This window comes from Pseudorca crassidens, chromosome 2 (assembly GCF_039906515.1).
Source record: "Pseudorca crassidens isolate mPseCra1 chromosome 2, mPseCra1.hap1, whole genome shotgun sequence".
Taxonomy (NCBI): domain Eukaryota; kingdom Metazoa; phylum Chordata; class Mammalia; order Artiodactyla; family Delphinidae; genus Pseudorca; species Pseudorca crassidens.
In genome coordinates, this window is record NC_090297.1 from 130,808,274 (window position 1) to 130,835,456 (window position 27,183).

General features: G+C 45.4%; 1 protein-coding gene across 2 annotated transcripts in view; it reads right to left on the reverse strand.

Moving 5' to 3' along the window:
* Positions 1-25,788, reverse strand: part of TNR (tenascin R) — a 415,801-nt gene extending 390,013 nt beyond the window's left edge. For both annotated transcript variants that reach the window (XR_010941221.1, XM_067728715.1), the window contains exon 1: positions 25,345-25,788. The gene's annotated coding sequence lies outside the window, so the exon portion shown is untranslated. The remainder of the gene's footprint in view (positions 1-25,344) is intronic.
* Between the last annotated feature and the right edge of the window lie 1,395 nt (positions 25,789-27,183).

A 27,183-nucleotide genomic window follows, 5' to 3' on the forward strand; every position in this document is an offset into this window, starting at 1 on the left:
GGATACCTGCCCAAGCCAGACACTGTGCTTGGGCTCAGACGTTAACAAGGCATTTACAAACAAATAGAGGAAGTAGATGTATAAATAGACTGGTAGCTCTATTAACTATTTCAGGAGCCATAAGGAGATAAGTGACCAAACAGAGGTATTTTGCAATGGAAGCAAGAAGTGGTAGATTTTAGTTTCAATAAAGCTTCCAGGGGCAGTGGACTTTGAGCATGGCCTGGAGGAGGGAGGACCATGTGTCAATCAGAGGGAAAGCAGATATTCCTGTCTGCTCTCATTAGAGGTTTTAGAAAACTATAGACGCTTGGGACTGGTTTAAATGACCTCACTAGCGCTTTGAGACTCTTTCTTCAAGATCCAGGTCAAGTTCCACCTTTCTGTAAAGACTTCCTGAGACCCTGTGCCACACTAGCAGTCAGCCAGTCCAACCCTCTCATCTTACAGATTGAGGAAACTGAGGCTCAGGGAGGCACGTGAGCTGGATTTTGAGTTGTCTTCTTGGTTGCCTGTGTCTTCCTTGCTTGGCTACCTTCTGAACTCCTTGCTTTGCGCTCCTCACGGACATGCACACGCCTGACCCCTGCTCATCCTTCATGGCTCAACTCAAATGTCATCTTGTGGGGGCAGTCCTCTGCCTCCCCACATGCCCAGCTGTCTCTAACACACTACCTTATTTCATTGTTTTCAGAGATAGCACTTTTCAGTATCTAGAATAATCTTATTTGATTATTTGTTTACATGTTTATTATCTGTCTCCTTGAGTGAGAACGTAAGCTCCTTGAGAGTAGACCTATTTCTGTGCACTCAGCCTGACAGATAGTAAGCGCTCAATAAATACTTGAGACACACTGAGTCGTGCTTAGTGGACAACCAAGCATGCACTGGCTGTGTTCACCCACCCAGGTCTTTAAACCAGATGGGTCTGCCCACACACCACCTGGCTGCCTCTCGGTTGACTCTCCCTTGAAGCAACTTAGCCGTAGTCCTTATTCCTGAATGAAGATCACTTGGCTTCTTGTTCATTCCACTCCTGCATTTACTGGGCTCCAGACGCTCAGCTTTACCTTCCCCTCCAGGTCTCTTACTCACAGTGGACTCTGTCCCAATTCAGCACAGCCCTAAATCTACCTCTATGCTGAGGAACAAGCCTCATTTTTCTCCCCAGCTGTCCCCCGTCCTCACACACAACTGAAGGGTAAAGCAGTGCTTCCCTGAGGTGACGCCCCCCTCTCCCCCCCTTACCCCTCTCGAACCCCACTCTCACTCCCCTACCCCCAACTCCCCCGCTCTGCCTACCTGGTTTTCCCTTCCTTTGTATTCACAGGACCGCAGTGGACCTGGCACCAGGGTTTATTTTTCAACTCAATCATGAGTGCCAGGTTGCTGCTCCCTGGTTTTCGTAGATAGGGGACACTGCTTCAGTTCACCCACCCCAGGACTGTAAAGCCACCTTCACTCCCGCCCGGTGTTCTCAGCTCACCTGTCTGAGGGACGAGTTTATTTTCCTCCTTCTGTCACTCCTGGTTCAGCCCTCGTGTTAGGCTGCTCCCACTGCCGCCCTCCTGGCCTCTCCCCGGCCATGGAGAGCTCCATTTTCTTGATGTATGTTTCCTGGTCATTCCCTCCTCCTCTTTCCCCTTACCTGGTTTAAATTGTGAATAATTCATGTGTTTCCATGATCCTGTCACGGTTTTTCTCCCTCATGAATCAAATCCCTGAGACACAGTTTCTTTTCTCACCACCTTCTGGTCTAAGTTGCTGACAGGGACAGGTTTATTCCTGTAGGTCATGAATGGAGGCTAATATTTATGCCTGCTTATGAGATAGTTATCATTTTTTCCCACCCTGTTCTTCTATGATGGCCTATATTTCTAGTATGTTTTAATGGGTGTGTCTTTGTATAATATTACATGCTGGGATAGATAGATTAATAAATGGATAGTTAGATAAATAAACAGTTGCACAAATAGACAAACCGACGTAATTCCTTCCCCAGATAGCTTACTCAGTCACCTTTCTTATTCATTTAAACCTTCTGGTAGGAGAGTGACGGTTGCTCTTGTACATGACCCTCATAACCTAACCCCCAGTTTGTAGCCCCCTTCTGAAAAGCAGTCCTCATCAGGACCCTCATAATAGCTCAGCCCTTATCCAGAGTTCACCTGGGGGTCATCTCCATTCACTCAGTCTCCAAATATCTATTGAGGACTTCCTGGAACTGGGCAAGACTCTGGGAATACAAAGTGAACAAAATAGACACTATCCCTGATCTTTTGGAGCCTACCAAATACTGGGAAACTGGATATTAATTAAATAATCCTATGTATATGTTATCAGTACATACACATGTATATATTTCTAAACTGATAGATTTGATGTGTTCATATGAAACTTGATATTTTTATTTTTAATATTTTGATCAAATTTGATAAAATTGATATATATATATAAACTATAAAAATAGATTTCTGGGCTTCCCTGTTGGCGCAGTGGTTGGGAGTCTGCCTGCCGATGCAGGGGACACGGGTTCGTGCCCCGGTCCGGGAAGATCCCACATGCCGCGGAGCGGCTGGGCCCGTGAGCCATGGCCGCTGAGCCTGCGTGTCCGGAGCCTGTGCTCCGCAACGGGAGAGGCCACAACAGTGAGAGGCCCGCGTACCACACACACACACACACACACACACACACACACACACACACACACAAAAATAGATTTCTAAGCTGATAAATTCTTTCTTTTAATTTTTTTTAAATTTCATCTGAGTACAGTTGATTTACAATGTTGTGTTAGTTTCAGGTGTACTAAGCTGATAAATTTTAAACCTGCTAAAAGTAAGTAAATTATGACCATGAAGTCAGGAAAACAGTGAAATCAGTTACCTCTGGAGGAGGGAAGAGTTTGTGTTCAGGAAGAGACATAGAGGAGTGTCCTTGAAGTTCTAGGATAGTGATTTTCTATTACTTGACCTGGAAGGTGATTACAGGAAACTTGAATAATTATTATTGATTAAATGTTATGTTTGGGTTTTATGTACACCTCTGTGTATATGTTACATTTTACAACTTAACAATTTTAAATGATAAAGAGAAATTTATAATTTTCCACTACAGCATGTAACAAGGGCATCTGGCCTGGTCTGGGGATCCAGGGATGGCTCCCTGGAGGAAGGGGCATCTGAGATGAGACTTGCAGATGAAGATGAATTAGGCAGAGGAAGGAAGGTGTGGAGAGATACGATGGAGGGAAAGGGAGGGAGGCAAAGAGGGAAGAGCATAGCACAGAACAAAGCCTAGGGAGCCTGGGGGACTCTGAAAGCAATCTAGTGTGGCTGGAGCCCAGAGAGGTAGGAGGAGCAAAGCTAGAGAGAGAGGCATGAAGGGTGACCATGCAGAGCCTTGTTAAGGATTTTTGTTTATGTCCTAAGATCAGTGGAAAGTGCTTGAAGGTGTTAAGTGGGGGCGTGACATGATCAGATATACATATTGATGAGATGTCTAAAGTGTAGGGATTAGATTAGAAGAAGGCAAGAGAGGAGGAGAGAAGGATAGTGAGGGGCTTATTTTAACCATAGAAGAGAAAGATGATGTTAGTTCGAATAAAGTATTAACAGGTTAGAGATGGAGAGAAATGGACAGATGTAAGGGAGATTGAGGAAGTAAAGTCAACAGAACTTGGCAATGGATTTGTTGCATGTCTCCCCTAGAATGCATGCTTCATGAGATCACTGGTGGATGTTCAGAACCTAGGACAGTTCCTACTGTTGGGGGTCTCCTACCTGAGGACTCTTCACTGTGTTTGTTTCTGTGTCCAGAATATGTCATAGAAATGGAACTGGAGGGATGGGAGAAAGCTTCTGAGGTGCCAAGTACATAAAAAAATGCAATGAGGACCAACAGTGTAGAGCATTTAGGAGCCACCCTGGGGATTCCAGCACTTCTTTCTCAGAATGGGCAAGTAAATGAAGCAGAAAATGCATTACTTCTATGATAGTAAATATGATGAAAGAAGAGCATATAAAGTTACCAGTGCTATTGGGTATGCTAACACACCAATCTTCACAAACATCTCAAAGAATACCCAGATAAAGAATAAATGGCTGAACCAATGCCAGCCAGGTAATCTTCACTCAACAGATGATGTGGTCATCCACTCCATGTTACATCCTGCAGGACTGAAGAAGGCCAAGAAATAGAGAGTAATAATATAACTGGTGGAATCTTTAGAGCTGTAGAATGAAGTTCAGGTTGTTGCTATTTAATATTTTTTAAGTTTAAAAATTTTAGTGGAGAGGTTCTCTGCAGTTTGGGCCTGAACCTCAATCTGAAAGTAAAATGATACCCAAGATACCCCCACCTCCGCCCATCTCCTAAAGTACATGTAGTCAACAACGAGTTAGAGGGTGTTGTTCAGACAGTTTGCACAAGGAACGACATTTCTCCTTGCTGTCTGTGGTCAGAGACAGTACATGTACAGCACTGTTTATGTTCTGGAACTAAGCAAACACCCTTTCTGTTGATAGTACGTCAGCAAACGCCTAAGCAAGATCTGCATTTGAGGTGTAGACTTTAAAAGCCCAAAGTAAGGCCAATGATACAATATAAAAGGAAAAGCAGAAAAACGTGATCACAAATTGTAACAAAGCCTGGGTATTTTTTTAATTTATTTTTATTTTTTAATTAATTTTTATTGGAGTATAGTTGCTTTACAATGTTGTGTTAGTTTCTACTGTACAGCAAAGTGAATCAGCTATACGTATACATATATCCCCACTTTTTTTGGATTTCCTTTCCATTTAGGTCACCACAGAGCACTGAGTAGAGTTCCCTGAGCTATACATAGGTTCTCATTAGTTATCTATTTTATACATAGTATCAATAATGTATATATGTCAATCCCAATATCCCAATTCATCCCGCCCCTTTCCTTCTTGGTGTCCATACGTTTGTTCTCTATGTCTGTGTCTCTATTTCTGCTTTTCAAATAAGATCATCTATACCATTTTCCTAGATTCCACATATATGCGTTAATATACGATATTTGTTTTTCTCTTTCTGACTTACTTCACTCTGTATGACAGACTCTAGGTCCATCCATGTCTCAGTTTCATTCCTTTTTATGGCTGAGTAATATTCCATTGTATATATGTACCACATCTTTATCCATTCCTCTGTTGATGGACATTTAGGTTGCTTCCATGTCCTGGCTATTGTAAATAGTGCTGCAAAGAACATTGGGGTGCATGTGTCTTTTTGAATTATGGTTTTCTCTGGGTATATGCCCAGTAGTGCAATTGCTGGGTCATATGGTAGTTGTATTTTTAGTTTTTTAAGGAACTTCCATACTTTTCTCCATAGTGGCTGTATCAATTTACATTCCCACCAACAGCGCAAGAGGGTACCTTTTTCTCTACACTCGCTCCAACATTTATTGTTTGTAGATTTTTTAATGATGGCCATTCTGACTGGTGTGAGGTGATACCTCATTGTAATTTTGATTTGCATTTCTCTAATAATTAGTGATGTTGCATTTCTATTCACTATTCTCCCTATTAAAGGAGACAATAATAGTGATTTGCATTTCTCTAACAATTAGTGACGTTGTTTAATTTTTTCATGTGTTTGCTGGCTATCTGTATGTCTTCTTTGGAGAAATGTCAGTTTAGGTCTTCTGCCCATTTTTTTTTTCTTCTGCCCATTTTTTGTGTGTATGAGGTTTTTTTTTTTTACATCTTTATTGGAGTATAATTGCTTTACAATGGTGTGTTCATTTCTGCTTTATAACAAAGTGAATCAGCTATACATATACATATATCCCCATATCTCCTCCCTCTTTCATCTCCCTCTCACCTTCCCTAATCCCCTCCCCCAAGCGGTCACAAAGCACCAAGCTGATCTCCCTGTGCTATGCAGCTGCTTCCCACTAGCTATCTATTTTACATTTGGTAGTATATATAAGTCCATGCCACACTCTCACAAGCCTGGGTATTTTTAAAACATTCTTAGTTTTTTCAAAATAATTTATATGATTACATGATATGAAATTCTTCAAAGCAATGGCTGTTTTTCAGTGAAGGAAATCTGATACACAAATAACCTTTGATTATAGGCAAATCAACAGAGAGGTGGAAGAGGGCAGGACTGGGGAAATCAGCTTGAATAAGCCCCAACGTGGCATGTAAGGAGTGACAGCCAGGTGAAAACAAGGGCATGAAGAGGCCACAGATCTATGCTAGACTAAAATGAAGATCCTCTCTACCAAAATACTTGTGAATGACTGCAGAGAAAGGAACCAGGCTGTAATAAGGGACCTTCTTAAGGAATGACAAGGGAATTCTAATGATAGCTTGACCTTGTTGTCTATTAAACAGTCCATTTGTGGTCAAAAATGGTGACTCTTTTCCCAAGGAGTCATATATTGCCCAGGAATTTTGGATTTATGAGACCTTTGTTAAAAAATCCCAAATCTCTCCATAGTAACTTTCAAGGACTATAATTCCCACAATAGTGCTTAGGGTCAACCTGTTTAAAATCACAACCAAGACTGAACCAAATCCAAGATCCATGTTTCTACCAAGGTGAAGGTTTCTGCAACTCACAAGATGAGACACTGATGAAGTATTCAGAGGGTAGTGATCACCCAGCATGCTCTAGTGGAAAGAGCATCACACTGGCTATCAAGACAACTGGTCCTGGCTTTACCACTGATTTTCTATGAGATTTCCTTTCTCTGTGTTTGGTCTCCTTGTCTATAAAACAAGAGAGTTGAATTAGATGCTTCCTAAGATTTCTCTAAATTCTAGGGAACAGGTATGGCAAAAGTCCTGAGGGGCTGAGGTCGACATTTTTGACAAACCAATAAGAGTGTAACAGAGTGAGTAGTAGAGAGAGCTATGAAATGGAGGTCCAAAATAGATGGAAGATTTTGTTGATCATGTAAGATATTTGAGTTTTATTTTAAGTGTAAGGAAAATTATTGGAGGATTTTAAGAAAGGAAGGAATATTATTTTATTTAAATTTCCAATAGATCACTTTAATTTTGGGTATAGATTGGCTCCAGGGGAAGAGTGGAATCAGAAATAATAGTTGGGGGCTTTTGCAGTGGTCCAAGGGAGAGCCGTGGGCATTCATAGTAGAGGAAGAATTTGAAAAGTGCTTAGAGGTAGAGTCGACTGATCTTGCTGATGGATTGATATGGAGTGGCACGTGAGGAAAAAGAGGAAGTTAATGATGACTTCTAGGCTCTTTTACTTGAGCAACTAGGTAGATATAGCACCTTCTACCAAGAAGCAAAAGACTAAAAGAGGAACAGGTTTAGGACATCAATGAGTCAAGAATTCTCTTCAGACACATTAAGTTGGAGGACTTTATTAGATATCTACCAGGTAGACTGTTGGCTTCTCTAAGCTGGGTTCCAGAAAGATGTTAGAGCTAGAGGCATGGATTTGGTAGCCATTGGTGTACAAGTGGTATGTGGTCCCTAGGTGAAAGTTAGACTCTTCTCTAGGCTCATGACTGAATTCTAGAGCCTTCCAAATTTTAAAGGTTGAATGTAGAAAGAGAAACCAGCAAAGTAGTGGCCCCTGAGACAGAAGGAAAACCTAAGAAGTGCATGTCAACAAAGCCAAAGACAGTACTTTAAAGAAAGAGATGACTGTCCAGTGATGCTGAGAGGTCAACTACGAAAGCAGCAAAGAAATGACCATGAGATCTGGCAACATGAGACCACTGGTGCCCTTGAGCATTCTCTGTGGAGTGGTCAGGATAGAAACCTGATTGGGTGAAGAGAGAATAGAAGTGAGAATTGATAACAGTGACACGTTCAGTAAGTTTTGCTATAGATGAGAGCTGAGAAATAGCGTGGAAACTGGAAGGAGAGTACAATCAGGAGAGGCTTCCATGTATTTTAAGGTAGGGAATATCAGAGAACTTTTATATACTTATAGGAAAATGAAGTAGTGAGGGAGAAATTGAAGATTCAAGAGAGAAGGGGTGATAATTGCTGAAATGAAGTCCTTAGGAAACGTGAGGGGCTGAGTTCACAACACAAGGGCGGGTTTGGCCTTTGCAAAGAGCAGGGGCCCGGCATCCATGAATAAGGAGGGAAGACAGAGAGGACAGGCACTATGACAGCGAGAGGTGTGGTGTCAGTGGCAGGAAGATGAAGGAGCACCTGTCTGTAAAAATACCAAGTAAGGTCATCAGCTGGAAGAAATTAAAAAGGGAGGGTAGGCAGTCTTTGGAGAAAGGAGATGTAAAGTTGAGATTTTGGAGAGTGGAAAGTAAATGTGCTAAAGAAGTGGAATTGCCAGGCTGTTTCCAGTATCCACGTGGGATTGTGGTCATAAGCGTAAAGCGACAACAGTCCACACAGCTATCTATTTTTCTCTAGTAATGTGTACTTGTTCAGAGGTAAGCATGGCCTGGAGTTTAACCAGGTAGGGTTCTGCCAGGTGAGTACAGGACAAGAAGTCCGCAAAGGCTTTGCAAGAGATTAATGCTAAAGATAGAGGCTAGAATCTCAGCCTGGTAAAGCCAAACAACGGATAGTGAAAAAAGAGGCCGGGTCAGGGGCTTGGAGACATAAATGCAGTGGTGTAATTGGTGGAGTTGAAGCACGAGGGCAGAAGAAAAAGAAGAGCGGCCAGATTTGGGAAGCTTGACATCAGGACTTTGAAGAAGGTGCAGTTAATGGCACTGTCGAGGGCAAGGATATGGTCCTGGGAGTAGGTGAGCCCTCTGGTGCTGTCATAAAAGTTTGAAAGACCCACTCCCTGCTTTCCTGGTCTATGTATCACCTGTCCTTACAGTTGACCAGAGAGGTGGTTTCCTAATAGGCATGATATAAGGGATGCTGCAGAAACCCTATCCCCAAAAATACGCCTACAGAGACTTATAACTGCTTTCTGTCATTCTGCCATGAAAGCTTCCTTCATTTCTTTCCTTCTGCTTTTCATTAGTACCACCGCCTAACCTACTAATTCATTATCAGTCATTTATACACAGGTGTGATTTAGTGGCTCAGAGCCTTTCAAGTAAGACAGCGGTGGCTGCAGTCAGATTTTAATAGGCTATAGGGCATGGCTTTTAAGGAAGAATCTGAATAGGGGATCTGCAAAGGGGAGAGGGGGTTAAGATATAAACATTTTTTGAGCACCTACTATGTGCTAGTTTCTGCTCCGAGAGCTCCGCTTATGTGTTGTCATTTGAGACACCATTATTTCTTCCTATGTATGCAACAGGAGGGCTCAGAAACATCTGTCCTTTGCCCAAGCCCCACACGAGTGAGTGATGAAGCCAGGGTCTGAAGTGAGAGCCACAGAGCCTAGGAAAGGTGTTCAGATGGGAGGAACAGGCATTTCAAAGGAAAAATAAAACAGCCTGCGGCACATCTTGGCAAACCTCACAGTCCTAGTCTCCAGCTCCCTTCCTGAGGACCTTGGATTGTGTGTGTGGCTATTTTTTTTACTTTTTTTACGAGGTTATTCCTTGGTGAGTTTTTTCCTCCTTTCCGGTTTTTTTTTTTAAACGATAATTTAAATGTTTATTAGGTGCTCAGCCACAGTATAAATACCCCCATTTGAATTGCTGACACACACATCAATAGGAAAGCAGTTTCCCGGACCAGAGCCTTGGCATGGGAGCCACCCAGACGCATCCTCTTCCCAGAAGAGAAGGAGTTGAAGAAACAGAACAAGCCATTTTCTTAAACAAGCCACAGTTAAAGGAAACAGAATGAGCATTCAAGGTTTCTGGTCTCAGGGCTTTTCTTTCTTTCGTTCTCTATCCCTCATTCTCACTAAACAGTCTCGCCTTTAACCTCTGTATCACCAATCAGAGTGGTGTCATTTTTACAGGAAGAAGTAGGGAAAGCAGCGCGGGTGGCCGACAACTGGCCTTGTGTTTTTCCAATGAGAGCAGCACAGCGTCCCCCAATGTTCTGTCAGAGAGGAGAGATCTGGAGGTTCTGCAGGTCTTGCCCACCCACCTACAAGTCCCCGCCCTCACTCTCTGGCTTGGAGATCTTGCAGTAGAAGATATGGTTAATATAAAAGAACATCTCAATAGCAAATAAAATTCAGTTAGGTTGTGCCTTTAATTCTCTGATGAAAAAGGCAACGAGCTTGCATCCTACAGCATAGCTTAGGGTTCCACACCTAAAGCACCCAAGCAGTTGATAATTCTCCCCCTCCTGAGAGGAAGGCCCAAATTCTAATCTCCTTCTTCAGCATCATCTCCCACCATCCTTACCACCCCACCACCGTGACTCAATGATTCTCTGCTCCAGCTACCTCACGTTTCTCAGCTACATTCTGACATGCCCTTTCTATGATTCTGAGCCTTGCATATTCTGCTCCCTCTCTGATTAATGGGGTGAACAAGCATTGTAAGTCACCTCACCCCCTCCCACCACCTCCGCACAGTTGGTTCCTAGACATTAACACTTCCATTTGCTGTGAGGTGGTGACTTACCTTTGAAGACACACAGGTGGCCAACAGGTACATGAAAAGACGCTCAACGTCGCTAATCATCAGGGAAAAGCAAACCAAAACCACAAGGAGATATCACCTCACACCTGTCAGAATGGCTATTATCAAAAAGACAAGATAACAAGTGTTAGAGAGGATGTGGAGAAAAGAGAAACCTTGTGCACTGTTGGTGGGAATGCAAAAACTGGTGCAGCCACTATGGTGGCTCTGTGTCTTCTCCTCTACCCCAACCAGATTGGGAGATCCTCAGAGACAGGGAGACATGTCTCATTCAATCCCATATCCAGCCATTAACAGAAACCCTCAAAGTAGGTCTTTAGTAACAGCTTGTTGAAATAGAGGATACTGGATGAAGATCCATTCATTCCTTCACTCAGCCAGTATTTACTAAACATGCTGTGCCAGGCTAGGAATCCAACTATGAATAAGACAAAGTCCTTACTCTCAGAGAGTTTATATTCTATTGGGAGAAGACAGACAATAAAGAAGAAATCAAATAAATATATATTATGCTGGCTGGTGATAAGTGATATAAATAAAAATAAAATAGTAGAGTGACAAGGAAAGCTATTTTACTTACTTTTTAACCTCTCTCGATTTCCGCTACCCCCAGCCCCTGGCAACCACTCTCTACTCTGTTTCTATGAGTTCAACTTGATACTGTGCCGTATTTATCTTTCTCTGTCTGGCTTATTTCACTTAGGACAATGCCCTCCATGTTTCATGCTGTCACAAATGACAGGATTTCCTTTTATACAGCTGAATAATATTCCATTGTATATACATGTATGCTACATCCTTTTTATCCTTTCATCCACTGATGGACACTTAGGTTGTTTCCATACCTTGGTTACTGTGGATAATGCTGCTACGAACATGAGAATGCAGCTATCTGTTCGAGACAGCTTTCATTTCCTTTGGATATATACCCAGAAGTGGAATTGTTGGATCATACGGTAGTTCTATTTTTAATTTTTAGAGGAACCACAGTGGCTGCACCAGTTTTTGCATTCCCACCAACAGTGCACAGGGGGTCCCTTTTCTCCACATGCTTCCCAACACTTGTAGTCTTTTTGATAATAGCCATTCCGACATGTGTGAGGTGCTGTCTCCCTGTGGTTTGGATTTGCATTCCCTGATTACTGGTGATGTTGAACATCTTTTCATGTGCCTGTTGGCCATTTGTATGTCTTCTTTGGAGAAATGTCTATTCAGGTCCTTTGCCCACTTTTTTTTTTTTTTTTTTTTTTGCGGTGCGCGGGCCTCTCACTGTTGTGGCCTCTCCCATTGCGGAGCACAGGCTCCAGACGCGCAGGCTCAGCGGCCATGGCTCACGGACCCAGCCGCTCCACGGCATGTGGGATCTTCCCGGACCGGGGCACGAACCCGTATCCCCTGCATCGGCAGGCGGACTCTCAACCACTGCGCCACCAGGCAAGCCCCCTTTGCCCATTTTTAATTGGATTATCTGGGTTGTGGTGGGTGTTTTTGTTTTGTTTTGTTGCTATTGAGTTGTATGAGTTCCTTGTATATTTTGCATATTAACCCCTTACCATATATGTGGTTTGCAAATATTTTCTCCCATTCCATAGGTTGCTGTTTCATTTTTCTGATGGTTTCCTTTTCTGTGCAGAAGCTTTTTAGTTGGTTTTAGTCCCACTTGTTTATTTTTGCTTTTGTTTCCTTTGCTTTTGATGTAAAGGAGAGCTATTTCAGATAAGATGAATAGGGTAGGCTCCTCTGTGGAGTCTACATTTGAGGCTACTGGCCTGCTGGACACAAGCTCTGTGTTCTTTTGCTACTGGTGGGATGAGGTGGGAGCTGATCCCTGTGTAGTGGCTGTGATGAGTGACTCAGGTTCCCAAGACAGCTGGCTAGGGGGAGGTAGGAAAGCCAAGACTATCTGGCCATAGGAAACTTGGCTGCTGTAGCATTCAGCACTAATCTACTAAGGGAGCTATTTTGGAACACGCTGTAGAAATGAAAGAGCTTGCGAGCCTTGTGCCAAAAGCTCTAAAGAAAACCCCGAGCCCTGCCCAGCCCCCCAGATATGCTACAGAGGCCTCAGGAGCTGATTCTGTCTTCTGGGCATCTAGGCAGAGGGTATTCTTAACCTTTGTGATTTCAACTACCAGCCCAATCCCAGCACGACATAAAGGGCTGTAAAATGATTAAGCCCCAAACTGCAAGAGTTGTGATCTCCATTCTGTCACTTACTACCTGTGCTCTCTTGGACAAGCCACTGAAACTCTACAGTAATTCCACCATCTATAAAATGGGAGTAATTAATGAGTCATTTTTCGTACCTTCACACAGAGTTTTGGGGATCAACTGTGATATATGTAATAGACTGAACATTACGAAGCACAACAAAAATGCACAAAATTATTGTTGCTGATAATCAGGGAATCAACATTTACTGAATACCTGTGAAGTGCTAGAAGCCCCATAGGCGTTACCTTATTCAATTTTCACAGACTTTTAAAGAGCTATCATCCTCTTCATCTTAGAGTTGAGGAAACGGGGGCTCAGAGAGGATAAGTGGGCTCATCAAGGGGGTAGAGCTAGGCAGAGCCAGGATCAAAGCTCAAGTCCACAGTCTTCAGAACTGACGCTATTTCTCCTGACTCTGTGTCTTCCTGTCTGTGGGTGGTTGGCCCAAGCTTGGGATGGATTCTCAGCCCTGAATAACCTCACTCAGAACTTTCCCCAAGTTGCCCCTCTCAGCCCCAGTGCAAGAGCTAAACACTAGCCTCTAACCAAGCGTGCGTTGGGGTGCCCAGGCCTCCTGGTCCCCAGTGCTTTTATTGTGGGATGAACCTTCCTTTTGGCTCGGTGAGTTGCTGCATTGGGAACCCTGGGGGTCGGCTCTAAAGCACTGCACAGCCCCCCTGCTCCTTTGCCTGATATTCTGCCACTATCTCCATCTCTGGCCACACAGCAGGATAGGCATAGGCTACAGTGAGTTGCCCTTTGCTCCCTCCCAGCCAACACTACCTACCTCCCCTGCAATCTTCTGGTGGTCCTGGCTGCCACTGATGTTCAATCTATGTCCTCACAGCTGAACAAGAAACCTCCACAGGAACAAATTGAGCTTTACTGCGTCTGCCTGCCATACTCCTCCCAGCTGGACCGATCATTTGAGAATCCATTACAGGAATTTTATTTTGCACGGTGGCAGATCTGAGTTAAAAGAAGTGAGAGAGTGGCATGGACATATATACACTATCAAATGTAAAATAGATAGCTAGTGGGAAGCAACTGCATGGCACAGGGAGATCAGCTCGGTGCTTTGTGTCCACCTAGAGGGGTGGGATAGGATGAGTGGGAGGGAGACGCAAGAGGGAGGAGAAATGGGGATAATGTATATGTATAGCTGATTCACTTTGTTATAAAGCAGAAACTAACACACCATTGTAAAGCAATTATACTCCAATAAGGATGTGAAAAAGAAAAAAAAGAAAAGAAAAGAAAGAAAAGAAGTGGCCCACAAGTGAATGGGTAGTTACACCTGTGGCCCCTATAATCCCCAAAGTGGATAAACCACAAAGTGAATGAGGCTTTTGTGGGTAGATGAGAATTGACACCGCTTTGTGAGATTGGATGAAGGAAAATCCATTTAAGAAAACTCACTTGCTTAGAGCTGGATTCTTTTCTCATCCTGAAAGTGTTAGATGAGGCTTTGCTAAAAAAACAGGACTCCCCAAAGGAGGGAGCGTGGAAGAAGTGACAGCACTGAGCCCTCGAGAGAAATAGTGACTGATCTGACCTTATTTTTAAACCAACCTTTGTGATTCAAACCAAGCTTGTGAGAACTACGATTCTCCAGGTTTTGTATCTCTCTCTGGCCAGCGGGAACCTAGGTAGTTTCTGAGCGATGCTCAGGACAACATGGTAATTAAGTACACAGAGCTCCTGGGTACAAATCCTGGCTCTACCATTTATTATGTGTCTTCTGGCAAATTAAGCAATCTCTCTGTGCCTTAATTTTTCCATCTGTAAAACGGGGACAATAATAGTACCTCCCTCAAAAGGTGGTTGTATAGATTTAGTAAGTTTCTACGTGTGCTTAGATCATTGCCTGGCAATCATGTTTATCATGTAGGTGTTAGTGATTATTATGGCACTAAAAATAGATATGGAGCTATTTTGGATCCAGTTGGTGACTTAAGAACCCAGCACAGCCTAATGTCCTGGTAGACGATCTTGGGTAACCACTCCCCTCGGTTCCTACCTGGTCACTGGCAGGGCTTGGTCAGGCCAGTTACTGAGCCTAACTCCAGGGGGAGACACAAAACTTCAAAAATGAAAAAGCTATTTTCCCTTTCTAGCAGCATTTTGCCATTGGCAAATCATCCCCTTAGCAACATTTGACCTTAAGAACTTAGAAGGAAAAGGGCAAAACATTTCAGGGAACAGGAGCTGGGTCTCCTCCCAGGTTTCACACCACAGCAGAGTAGGGGGATGTCAGGTAGGATCCCCTGGCCAGTCTGTCAAATGCGGTCGCCGAGGCCCCCAGGACCCTGTCTGGAAAGCATGGAAGCAATGGAAAGCTGTGTGTGCAGACAGAGAGCTGTGTACTGGTCCTTGTCTCCTCTACTCCAGCCACAGAGAAGAGGTGCCGCAGGGCTGGAAGGGGACCTCTGTGGGGTTCGAAGGAGGACACTGTCAGGGAAGCCACCACTGGCCCTCTCTGGTTGTTATTCCCTTTCCCTCCCCATCTCCAAGGATGGCTGCCTGAGCTTTCACTCTTACTAAATTAAGCTGATAAAATACAAATGAAAAAAGGGGCAGGGGTAGGGAGGAGGGTAAGGCACTCTCTTCCTCTGCATTTTAATAATGCCTATACTGTGCCTCAGACCATTTTTAATAAGAAATTGACAGGTAGTGGTTGCCTCCCCACCCCCACCCATTACATATCAGGATCCAGATCAATCCTCTCCTCTGGAATATTCCACTTGCCCCCTCGTGGATGGAGGATGGACAGAGGATGCCACGCCCTTGACATGGTTGGCGGACCTCTTGAGTGTCAGGTCTGGAAGGGCATCCCTAGTTAGCCAAAGACATATTCCCCAGGGACCTGTGCCCCAGGTGGGCAGCACTGAGCTCCTGATCTTTCCAGGGAGCCAGTTATGGGGATACAAACAGGCCCACCATAAGGGCAATCCCAGGGGGATAGGGCTATCAGTCAACCTTCCCCTGAGTAGCTGCCCCAGGTGCTCTAGCCCAGAGGTCTTTGCAGGACTGAGGAGAACTGGTGGCAAGATTAAAAGAAGGCAGGGTTCGAGTCCCCTGCCTGTCTCTGGAACGTACTTGCTCCTGCAGCCAGTCTCAGGCCACATGAAGTCTCCCTCACCCCATGGGGGGAATATATGTCAAAGTATCCATGTGACCTCTAACCTCCACCCTCAGAATGCACCCCTTCCACCGTAAACATTTCCATCAAGAGAGAACTCCACTGATTGAAGACCCCCTATGTGCTACCGGCTGTTATGAGACTTCACACAGAAACTGACGTCTCATTTAACCCACACAGCAATTCTGAGATGTAGGAACTATTCACCTCCTTTCATGGGTAAGGAAACTGAGGTTCAGAGAAGTCAAGTGACTTCCCCAAGCCCACACAGCAATAAGTGGCAGAGCCAGGATTCAAACCCTGGTTGGCCAAGGTTTCACCGGGCGTTTTTCTGCTGGCCCAGCAGGGACAGTAGGAGAGGCAAGGCAGGCAGGGGCTGGTCAGCACCGGCCCTGCAGTCTCATCGCTGTGACCCATCTGGAGCTATGAGGCGCAGAAGCCTGACAGCTTCCGAGGCAGATGAAAAGCCAACCTTCCTCAAATTGTTTTATTTAAAGCCAGACTCCTGACTGTTTGAAGCCACTTGATTTTGGCAGTACTTGTTCCTCTTTCTTTTTCCTCTCTGCTTTTAAACAGTCCTCGGAGATAAGGGGAAAGCATCGTTGCCGGTGCCTCCCTTGCAGATGCTCAGAAGACCTTCTTCCTCTCCACGCCCCCCCACCCCCCACCCCCCTGCCGCTGGCTGCTCTGGGCTGCAGCTGGGCTGCGAGTGTGAGCGTGTGAGCGCGTGGGCACGTGGGCGCGTGGGCGCGTGGGCGCGTGCACACGGCTGGGCTGGAGAAAGGCAGGGAGCCCGGAACTGATCTGCACCCGAAGTATAGATACAGATGAAGTCTTTTGCTTTTATAGTGAGTCTCACCGGCGTTAAACTTCATTTATATCTCTATAAATGTATACGGCTTTGAACAGGAGGCTTTATGGCTGGGTTTATAAATTCCGTCTCCCTGCAGCACAGCCTGGATCACAGGAGATGGCCCCTTTACCGACTGCGTGGCCTCTGCCCTTTGCGACACAACCACTTGCAGGGCTCTCATCTGGTCCTCAGGGCCTTGGCCCTTCTGCTGCCTGGGCTCTCTGGCCCTGGTGCTGCCCTCTCCCTGTCTGCACTCGCCCTCTCACCCCTGGCTCGCAGCTGGCCGGGCTGCCGGGAGGAGGGGGAGGACACGGGGCTTGTCAGCTGACTTCCGCTCTACACCTGTCCCTGGGCCAGAGCCCCACTGCCGACCTTGATATTGACAAGCTCAGGGGAGACGGCAGGACAGGCTGGCAAAACCTGGTTTATGAAGGTATCTGTTTTACAGGATCCGTTTAGATAAACAGAGCATCCACACAGATGCAGGCGCTCAGCGGCCACGGGGTTTACAATACTTCAGGAGGCAGGCAGCCGCTTCTCTCCTGATGGGCTTGCAGAGATAAAGTCACGGTAATCTACATAAACCCAAGCCTTTGAAATTGCACACCGTCAAAAAATTCCAACAATTACTCCAGCCAGGAGGTGGCTGTTAGATGTTCTTCTTATGAAAAGATAATTATAAAGGAAGAGAAAACATTTCATAAATAAAACTCAGAATGGCAGAATAATCTGGAGGGAGGGGAAGCAAGAGAAAAGACATCCAGGGGCTTCCCTGGTGGCGCAGTGGTTGAGAGCCCGCCTGCCGGCGCAGGGGACACGGGTTCGTGCCCCGGTCCGGGAAGATCCCACATGCCGCGGGGCGGCTGGGCCCGTGAGCCATGGCCGCTGAGCCTGCGCGTCCGGAGCCTGTGCTCCGCAACGGGAGAGGCCACAGCAGTGAGAGGCCCGCGTACGGCAAAAATTTAAAAAATTAAAAAAAAAAAGAGAAAAGACATCCAAAGGTTCACAGTCTCCAGCTGAGTGTAGAGTGGGGTTCAAACACCCAGTGTCTCCTTAAGGTTCAAATTAATTTCAGTCGAGTACAATTTCCAGGTAATTAATTGGCAAGAGGCATCTTTCAGATATTTTTAAATATCAGCCTGCCCGGCTCTTGGTGCTAAAGGAGAAGAAAAAATAACCAACACATGCTGTTAAAATCAAAGTGATGTAAAACAAGGGCCTGCCCAGCCCATTAGCACTTGAGGAGAATATAAGATCCAGGTCAGCACAGATAATTGTCAGACTGTTAAAATGCCAAGTACCCTAGGCTGCCCCCAGTCCCCAGGCCACAGGAAATAGCTCATGGCACATTCGTTCATGCTCCACGCCAGGTGCTATCCTAGGCACTGTGTACTTGTGCCCCACTTGATTCTCATAAGAACCTTTTAAAGATGTGATGATCTTTATAGGCTTTTTGGGGGTGTGTGGGGGTCAGTGAAGAAGCCCTGATGAGGAACCTCAGATTCTCAGGAGCAGGAATTTGAAGCCATGCTTCCTGGTAATAAAACCCCAGTTCTTGGGCTTCCCTGGTGGCGCAGTGGTTGAGAGTCCACCTGCTGATGCAGGGGACACGGGTTCGTGCCCCGGTCGGGGAAGATCCCACATGCCACAGAGCGGCTAGGCCCGTGAGCCATGGCCGCTGAGCCTGCGCGTCCGGAGCCTGTGCTCCACAACGGGAGAGGCCACAACAGTGAGAGGCCCGCGTACCACAAAAAAAAAAAAAAAAACAAAACTCAGTTCTTGCTTCTTGTTGTACGTGTGGCCCCAGGGTGGCAAAGGTATGGCTAAAACTAAGACGGGAGCAACAGAGAGGAGTGAAAGAGCTTGGATTCTGTTTCAGTCAGACAGAGATCAAAAACAGCCCAGACATCTACTAGCTTTGCAGCCTCAGGTAAGTTATTTAGCCTCTCTGAATTCAGGGGCTTTGTTTTCTTCATCTATGTGTTCTGTCTGCTGTGGTCTTCATAGAGAAAAGCAACTGTTTCAACTCAGGTTGTGCCGTGACCAGGGTTTTCCCTTCTCATTTGGCTGGAGAAGGTTTTCCTCGCCAACCTTGCTCCTGGGTTGTTATGAGGATTAAACACCTAGCTCAGCCCCTTCCACATAGCAACCTCCAGTACATGAGAGCTCTTTCTCCTATTATGGTGAAGATCAAGTGCAATACTCTATTGCCCAGCCTGGTATAGTGCCTAGCACATTATGAACACAACATAAATAATACCCATCATCATCACCGTCATCATCATCATTATAACAAGGGAAACAAGTGTAGGAACTCCTGTACTTAGGTAGAGCAGGACCAACAGCAAAAGGAGAAAGTTTTTCTTGGGCCCTACTGTGTGCCAGACCCTGTGCTGGGCTCTCCCAGCCTTCATAGGATTGGTTATCTAGGTGGAGAGGCACCTAGGTTTTCCCATATAAGATTAGCAATAATGCAAGGTGTAAGATTCCACTAAAGATACTTAAAAGGAATCACAATAGAGCCCTCCTTAACTGCCAAACTGGTGATAAAAGCAAGAAAAGAAAGACGTTAAGGCACAGGCTTCAAACCTGGGCTTGAGTTCCTGTTGTATCACTACTTAGCTGTAAAAAGTTGTACAGGTCACATAAATTATGATGCCTCTGTTTCCTCATCTGTAAAATGGGCATAATAGTATATGTCATACGCTTTAGTTACTAAATTACATAGAGTATATAAAGCGTTTATTAATAGTAACAAGAGCAAACATTTCTTAAGGGCATTCTCTGTGCCATGCACTTGGCTAAAGCCCATAGCAAGGACTCAGTCAATGTTAGCTAGTATTATCATTAAACAATAGAAAGATTCAAGCTACCAGGGCCCAGGGATGTGAATTCTTAGGTGGACTCGGATCAAAAACTAGACTCCAGCCCACAGATGTTGCTAAGCTGTTGTCAAACATTAGCCATGCTGGGTTGATACTGTCCTGGGATCAATGTTCCAGGCTTTTTCCTCTTTATCTGCGTACCATATAGTATGATGAGCACTCATCCAGATTAAATGAATTCCTCCTGGGTCCTGGTAGTAATAACCTTTTACTGAATCATCTACAGCCAGAGGATAAGATGTTATTATGGGAGCCAAGTGGGGGTGAGCTTGGCAGTGCCTGCTCTAAGGACAGAGGTCCCAGGGTTGTAAAACTGTAATGAGTCTGTTGGCTTATTTGTCCCTGGCCCCAGAACTCCATCTCTCATTTTGGAATCTCACCGTGTAATACATAAGCCAGGAATGACCCAGAGACGTGCCCACCAAGGGTGAGGGTTGACCTCTCCCTGTCTCCTGGTACCTCGCTGGGCTAAGATTGGGGCACTTCAGTGGGGGAATAGAAGAGTTTAGGATCTCAGTTTACTTGAACTGTGTCTGTTATACACTTACCAGAAAGGGTCAGAGTATAGGAACCAGACCTAGTTCATTGGGTTGGTGGGGAGTACATCACCCCCACTTCTTCTCCTTGATTTGACTCCAGAAAGCAACCTCCCTGGTCTTCCTTCATAGGGAAAGGGAAGAATTTCAACCCCACTGAGACCTAGGACCAGAGAGTCTCCCTTTCCCACTTGGTTGCAGAGAAAAGTACAGGTAACCGGCCAGAATTAAAGAAGCAGAGACAAAGCAACCCAAATCTCCATCAATGGATGTCTAGGTAAACAAAATGTGGTACATACATACAATGGAATGTTATCAGCCTTAACAAGGAATGAAGTCCTGACATATGCTGCAACATGGATGAAGCTTAAAGACATTATGCCAAGTGAAATAAACCAGACACAAAAGGACAAATATGGTATGATTCCACTTATATGAGGTATAAGAGTAGTCAAACTCATGAAGATGGAAAGTAAAATGGTGGTTGCCAGGGGCTGGGGGGAGGGGAATGGAGAGTTATTGTTTAAAACTACAGAGATTCAGTTTGGGAAGATGAAAACGTTCTGGACATGGATGGCGGTGATGGTTGCATCCGTACGTAGGGCCACTGAACTGTACACTTGAAAATGGTTAAACTGGTAAATTTTATGTTATGTATACTTAATCACAAGAAAACAAAAGAGGAGAAAGGAAAGAGGCCAAAACTGCTTAAATTCCCTTTTCCACCTGACGTATTGATTACCTGCTATGTTCAAAATGTTATCAATACAGTTCCAGTCCAAAATCATGTTCCAAGGTAAAGATGTGGTGAGTCTCATATACAATTGGAAATGGCATTTAAACACCTCTATTCCAGTTTCCCCCTCTCACTGGACTTGCTCTTAAGAAGATGAAACTCCGGTTAGGTGGAGAATCTCATCTGATCTTTATTAACATAGCCTATAATTGAGATGAGACAAAGGTGTGTCTCTGCACTTTTCCCAAATCATCTACTAGAATCGGCTTTGTGGAGATCAAATTTTATGTTTCTGCACAAACCTAGACCTTAAGGAATCCTCACCACGACTCTTCTAACTTGCCATGTCCCAGTGGCTTAGCAACCTATGCTCCCCTCTGTGGGCTCCCAGCTGAGAGAGCTGACTCAGGAAGGAGCCTTCCCATAAATGAGCTGGCTGGCTGCATTGTCTGAGACAGATAAACCCAGAAAGGGGCAGAGCCTGGGAAGGAGGTACTTAGTAAAGTCTCTGAGTGGAAGGAGGCAGGGGACATGCTTACCCACCAAGCATGTAAACAGCTCTATTACCTACTTGGACAAATTTTGAGGTCTACTAAAGACTCTAATTTATTGGTTGATCTTCCAGAAACTCTGACACTTTAGTTCAAGCTGTGCACAAAATGCCCTATGTCTATCCAACTTTCCCTGAACATAGAGCATCCACAGATATAGGGTGGGAGAGAATTGGACAGGCAAGGTATCAGGACTGGTTACGTACTGGGGTGTGTGTGTGTGTGTGTGTGTGTGTGTGTGTGTTTCACCAAAGTCATTAAAACCTTCTGATAATGCCACTGCTTCTTCATGGTAAAATAGAATAGAGATTCCCTATTCTGTCCTACAACCAGGGAGGGGAGCAAGATGAATGGTGACATCTCTTGATGGAGCTATGATGATGTGATAGTATCAATACATGAGTCTCTGCAAGGTACCTTGTAAAGCCACTCTTAAATAAGGAGAAACAGCAACCTCCTCAGCCACAATCTTTGTGGATGGAGCTGAATTTCCTGGCATAAGCACTGTCACACTGAACTCTACTCTCTCTTTCCCTAGTAAGCTCACACGGGTACTCTTTCCTCACCTCACTCTCCTAGAACCAAGAAGGAATGACTCATGCCCAGCCACCTGAATGCTGAATTCCAAGTTTTTAATAGACATTTTCAACATCTTCTCCATGCACTGTACCATCAAATAACTCAGGTCAGCTCAGAGGCAGGGACCTACAGGGGCTTCCATGGTTCCTATTTGGGCTTGATTGTTGGCTTCTACACACACCACTCGAAATGACCACTTGACCTTCCAACACCATGACCATAAACAAGGAATAAACCCCTCCCCCACCTCTATGCACCCAGTAACAGTAGCATCAGACCTCTGAAATGTTCTCTGAGAGGTCTAGTGTCTACATGACACATTAAGCAATACATTTCCACTGCAAAATGTAGCAGTTGAAGCTATGGTGATAGACGTCAGAAAGTGATGGGGTTGGAAGAGGGAAAGATTTATCAGAAAGAAGCATAAGGGAAGTTTTGTATATCTTGTTTGGGGGAGTGGTTAAATGGGTGTACACAGTTGTCAAGACTTACTAATCTTGACACTTAAGACCAGTATAATTTTATTATATGCAAATTATACCTAAAACTTTTTTTTAAAAAAGTAACAGTGGCCTTCTCCAGGTAAAAGATGGCAACCCATGGCTGTGGAAAATAGAGTGGGATGCCGACCTTTTCCTTCTCTCCACCTTTTCCCACGTCTCTCGTCCCCCCAGATCTCAGAGACAGCCCCGCAAGAGTCTCTCCTGCTCAGTGAAAGACGGCTGGATGTGAAACTACACTGGCTTTCTTTCCAGAATGCTGGCCTGATGTGAGGGCTAGAGCTGCCAGGGGAGTGGAGGTTTCATATGTAGGGTTGGTTTATGTCCAGTCCCCCACTCCTCTCCATGGGTCTCTGTAGGTGCTTAGAGCCCAGCCCTCTCCTGCTTCTTAGTCATCCTCCCACATTTTGAGCCACAAAGAACTCAGTGGAGGTGTTCCCAGAGGAGGCTCATAGGAGACAAAAGTCATCAAACACCTTGGTAATGTCATTACCAAGACACCCATGGTAATCCAAGGCATGGAAGGGTGCCTTCAGCTGGGATTTCTGGGGCAAAGTGAGTGTGGCAAGCAGGTGCGTGACATCATTTCAACCTGGAGGCCACCAACCTGGGGTTCTCTCTTCACAGTAAGTCCAGAGAGTTCCTCACTTTTCTGGCCGTGGCTCGTGACCATCTTCTTGGCTGAGAATTAAAGGCCAGCAACTCCTTGAGACTCCTGGTCAGTTCTCACTCTTCACCAGGGAGGAGCCATTACTGCACAGTGAATTCACTAAAAGGCTCTGGTTGCAAATCTGTCCGCTGGGGAGCAATTCATCCCTGCTCTCTCCTACACATGAGCATTTCTGCACTTCACAGAAAGTGAAGGGGACTTCTAGGGGACTAGAAGTTCTGTTTCCGCTTTTGCTACCCTCTGGCCTAGCACTTTAAACTCCTACATCTCCCCATTTATTAAATGGCACCAGTAATGGCACTGAGCACTTCTTTCAGAGCGAATATAAGGTCATTAATAAAATAATGACCACTAAGTGTGGTGACTTCAGGAATAAATGGTGGCTTTGGATAGGGTCCACTGCAGGGGCATGAATTTTTTTAAACCTTCAGAGGCATGTCATGCAGAAATCCATCTACTCTCTTGTTCAAGCCGGGAGATTTTGAGAAAGGAAGGGGTTGGGAGAGTTGACATATGAATGAGTCAGTTCTGGTTACTGATACCCTGCTTTGTCTATTTCAATCTTTTCCCCTACCATTACAAACTCACTCTTCTCCTCACTGCATTATTCTATTTTCTGACATTCTAAGGAGATGCTGAGGTTTCTGGATCCAATGGTAAGCATAGCTTTAAAACAAACAAACAAACAATGATGCCATGTCACTGAGGACTATGTCTTTCACCGAGAAGCCTCCCCAACCAGAGGCAGAGAGTATTTTGTTCAGCTAGGAGGGGGGACCCAGGGTACTGAATTAAAAGCAAGACAGAGAGTCACCACCCTAGAGTTTATTGGCAGTTGGAAGGAGTGAAACCTCCCACCTCTGCCTCTCTCCTGCCTCAATGTGCTTGAAGGAAATGACTGGAACCTTATCCAGTTAAGGGCCAATTTGAGGCAAGGTTTGCTCTTACAAGAAACCACGTCTTTAAAAATCTCCCTTTGGGATGCTCTCCATGGAGATTCAGCTGATTGAAGGAAATCCTCAATAACACTTGTTGAATGGCCCCACCCGAGCAGGTGTGGGCAGGACTGAAGGGCAGGGACAGGCAGATAGCCTCTCCAAGGCAAAACCAAGGCAGCTGCGGGGAATTAAATGAACATATTTCAGAGGGGCCAGAAGCAGAGGAGACAAAGCAGTACCTTGCAAAAAAGTCATAGCAATGAAGTCTAAAGTAATGACGAGCCCCTTTGTGGAGCCTTTCAGTGTTGGAGGACATAATGCTATTTCAAGCCTTCCTGAGTCAGGACCAGTCTAGATTCACTTCTGCTTCCCCAGACATGTAGGGACAAACCTTTCTCCTGGGCTGTCTTTCACTGGCAGAAAACAAGGCAGAACAGACTTTGTCCTCTTTTCAACCACACATAGTCAAGTATGACAGAAAAGTGGAGGGCACTTCCTGCCTCCTTGCAGACGTAGTATAATCCACATGGCCAACCTCTGCAAAGCTCAAACTATTGACACTTTCTTATCACCATGAAGGCAGGGGGACCTCAGCCCCCAAGCCACCCCAGCCTGATGCCTACCTGTTGCCCCTGCCCACTTGCCATGGTTTCACACCAGGAGAGAAAGTAAAAGGTCAGGTTGGGCTCTCTTCACAGCAAGAACCCAGGGAATCCTGGGGAAACTGACATTTTAAAGACCACCTCCTCCAACGTCTCTCAGAGGAGCATAACTTTTAACTCTACCTCCGATCTCAACCCCCCAGGCTTCCTTTGCAACACTTCCCCTCCATGGATGGCTTGTCGGGAAAGAGTTAAAGAAGGTGCGCGACTAATTCCCCAAACCCTCCTTCTTATCTACATAGAAAAAGAAAAACAGCCCTACACGGAGACACGCAGAAACCCACTGGCGATTTAGCTCGGTCCTCACCTGTCTTATGCAACAGCGTGCGCGCGCACACGCACACACACACCCCTAAGGCCAGAGTCCACATCCCCCTTTAATTTGGTAGACATAGTTTGGCACCTTTCTTTTCCCTACGCAGAACCCGGCTCGACTGGCAGCAGAGAGATAGATGTAACCTTAGTGCCAAACGCCTTGCAGGAACACAAGAGACACACAGGAACCAAAATGCATCTCATAGCTCTCCGTGGTGCTGAAATCACGCTAGCGAGGAAATCGAAGGAGCAAGTGCGCTGGACTTACCCGGGCTGGGGGTGGGTGGCACGGGAGCTAGAGGAGCTTCCTGTGTAGAGAATTCTTGTCTTTGCGGGCTGGAGCCAGCTGATGCGCTCACCTAGAGAGCCCACCTCTCTCTCTTCTCTTCCCTTCCTCCTTTCCTGGGTGGATGAGAGGAGGCTCCACGAAAGAAATGAAACCCAAGCTGGCAGGGCTAGAGTGGAAGGAGAAAGCGGAGGCAACAAAAATAAGCTCGAAAAGTCAGGTGGCTTTACTCCACTAGTGGTAATTCCTTGGGTCAGGGAGGACCCCTCTTCTCTCACTCTGTGTCTGCGCCTTTCTCCGTCCCTGCGTGCTGAGCCAACAGCCTTAGTACAGTCGGTTCCTGCCTCTGACGTGAAAGAGACGAGGAAGCCTGGGACGGCTTTGCTCTCTCTCTCTCTCTCTCTCTCTCTCTCTCTCACGCGCTCTCTCTTTTCCCCTCTTGCTGAAATTTCAGCAGCATGATATATTTTTTTAAGCCTCTGTTTTTTCCATCCCCCTACAAGCAGCCCCCTAGTGGACAGAAGAGGAAATCATCCTGAGTCCTCTTTCAGACACAGGAACAAGCTCCCTACCCACAAACTCTTAGGGGCTGCTTCCACACAGACAAGGTCCTGTAGAGCCAGGGTCCTCCCTCTAGCCAACCCAGATAGGAAGGGAGAGGGGGGTGGAGGAAGAGGGAGAGGACAGGAGCTTCTGCAAATCCTTTGCTCATGACTGCAGAAGTAAAAATGTGAATCGGGTGGGGGTGAGTTGTTGGGGAGTGATGTTTTGGAAGAAGATCAGTTATAGGGTTCCCAAGTAGTTTAAGGTCCTGACTCAGCAAAAGACAGTCTCCAAAAAGCCAGGGTCTGCAGCCAGGTGAGCTATGTCTACACACAGGACAACCCAGGAATGGAGTGTTTAAAGAGTCAGGGAATGGAGGAAACCAAGGAGAGAGTATCTAGCCAGCACTTCATCTAATGCCCTAACATGACTTTTTTGAAAGCAGGAAGAAAACCACCTGGGGAGACTTGGCCTGAGATCAACCCAGAGATGGAGAGAGAAGTGACCTTGTTGAGCGTCCATGGAGAACCACAGCACAGAAGGGCCAATGAGGGGTCACTTCTCACAGGCTCCCAAGGGATGTCTTACACTCCTTTTTAAATGTACTGTCTCACAGTCTCCTGGAAAGAGTCCTAGTACTTACATCTACAAAGTTGAGTTCTAGTTTCAGACTGCCACTTGCTTCCTGGGCATTTTGCTTCTTTATGGCTCAATTTCACTGTCTGTAAAATGTGGGTAATGCTGCCCCCTCCCTACTGAATAGGAATGCTGAGGGACTGGAATGATATAGAGACGTAGAACTGCATCGTTGACAGGGAATTTAAAGGTATCCTAGCCAAACACTTTTCTTATGTTTGATTCCTCCCTAGCAAATAATAATAGCTAGCATTTATAGAGTATTTAGCAGGTATCAGGCACTGTAATAAGCCCTTACAGCTATTAGCTCATTCAATCCATACAATAACCCTATAATGCAGATGCTACGATTGTTGCTTCATAGACCAGGAAACTGGGGTGCAGAGCGATGAAATGACTTTCCCAAGATCACACAGCTAGTGAATGGTGGTGTTGGAATGAAAGACATCCGACCCCAGAGCTTGTGTTGTTAACCAATATATCAGTAAATATACACTTCAGAAGCAACAGCATCTGAAATAAATAGAAGATAGCACCACAGCTATCATTATTTTTGTTTATTTTATTTATGTTGACAGTGGTTGGAGTATGTCTCTGGAGCTCAGATTAGAGACCTGGGGTTGGTGATATAGATCTGGAGCC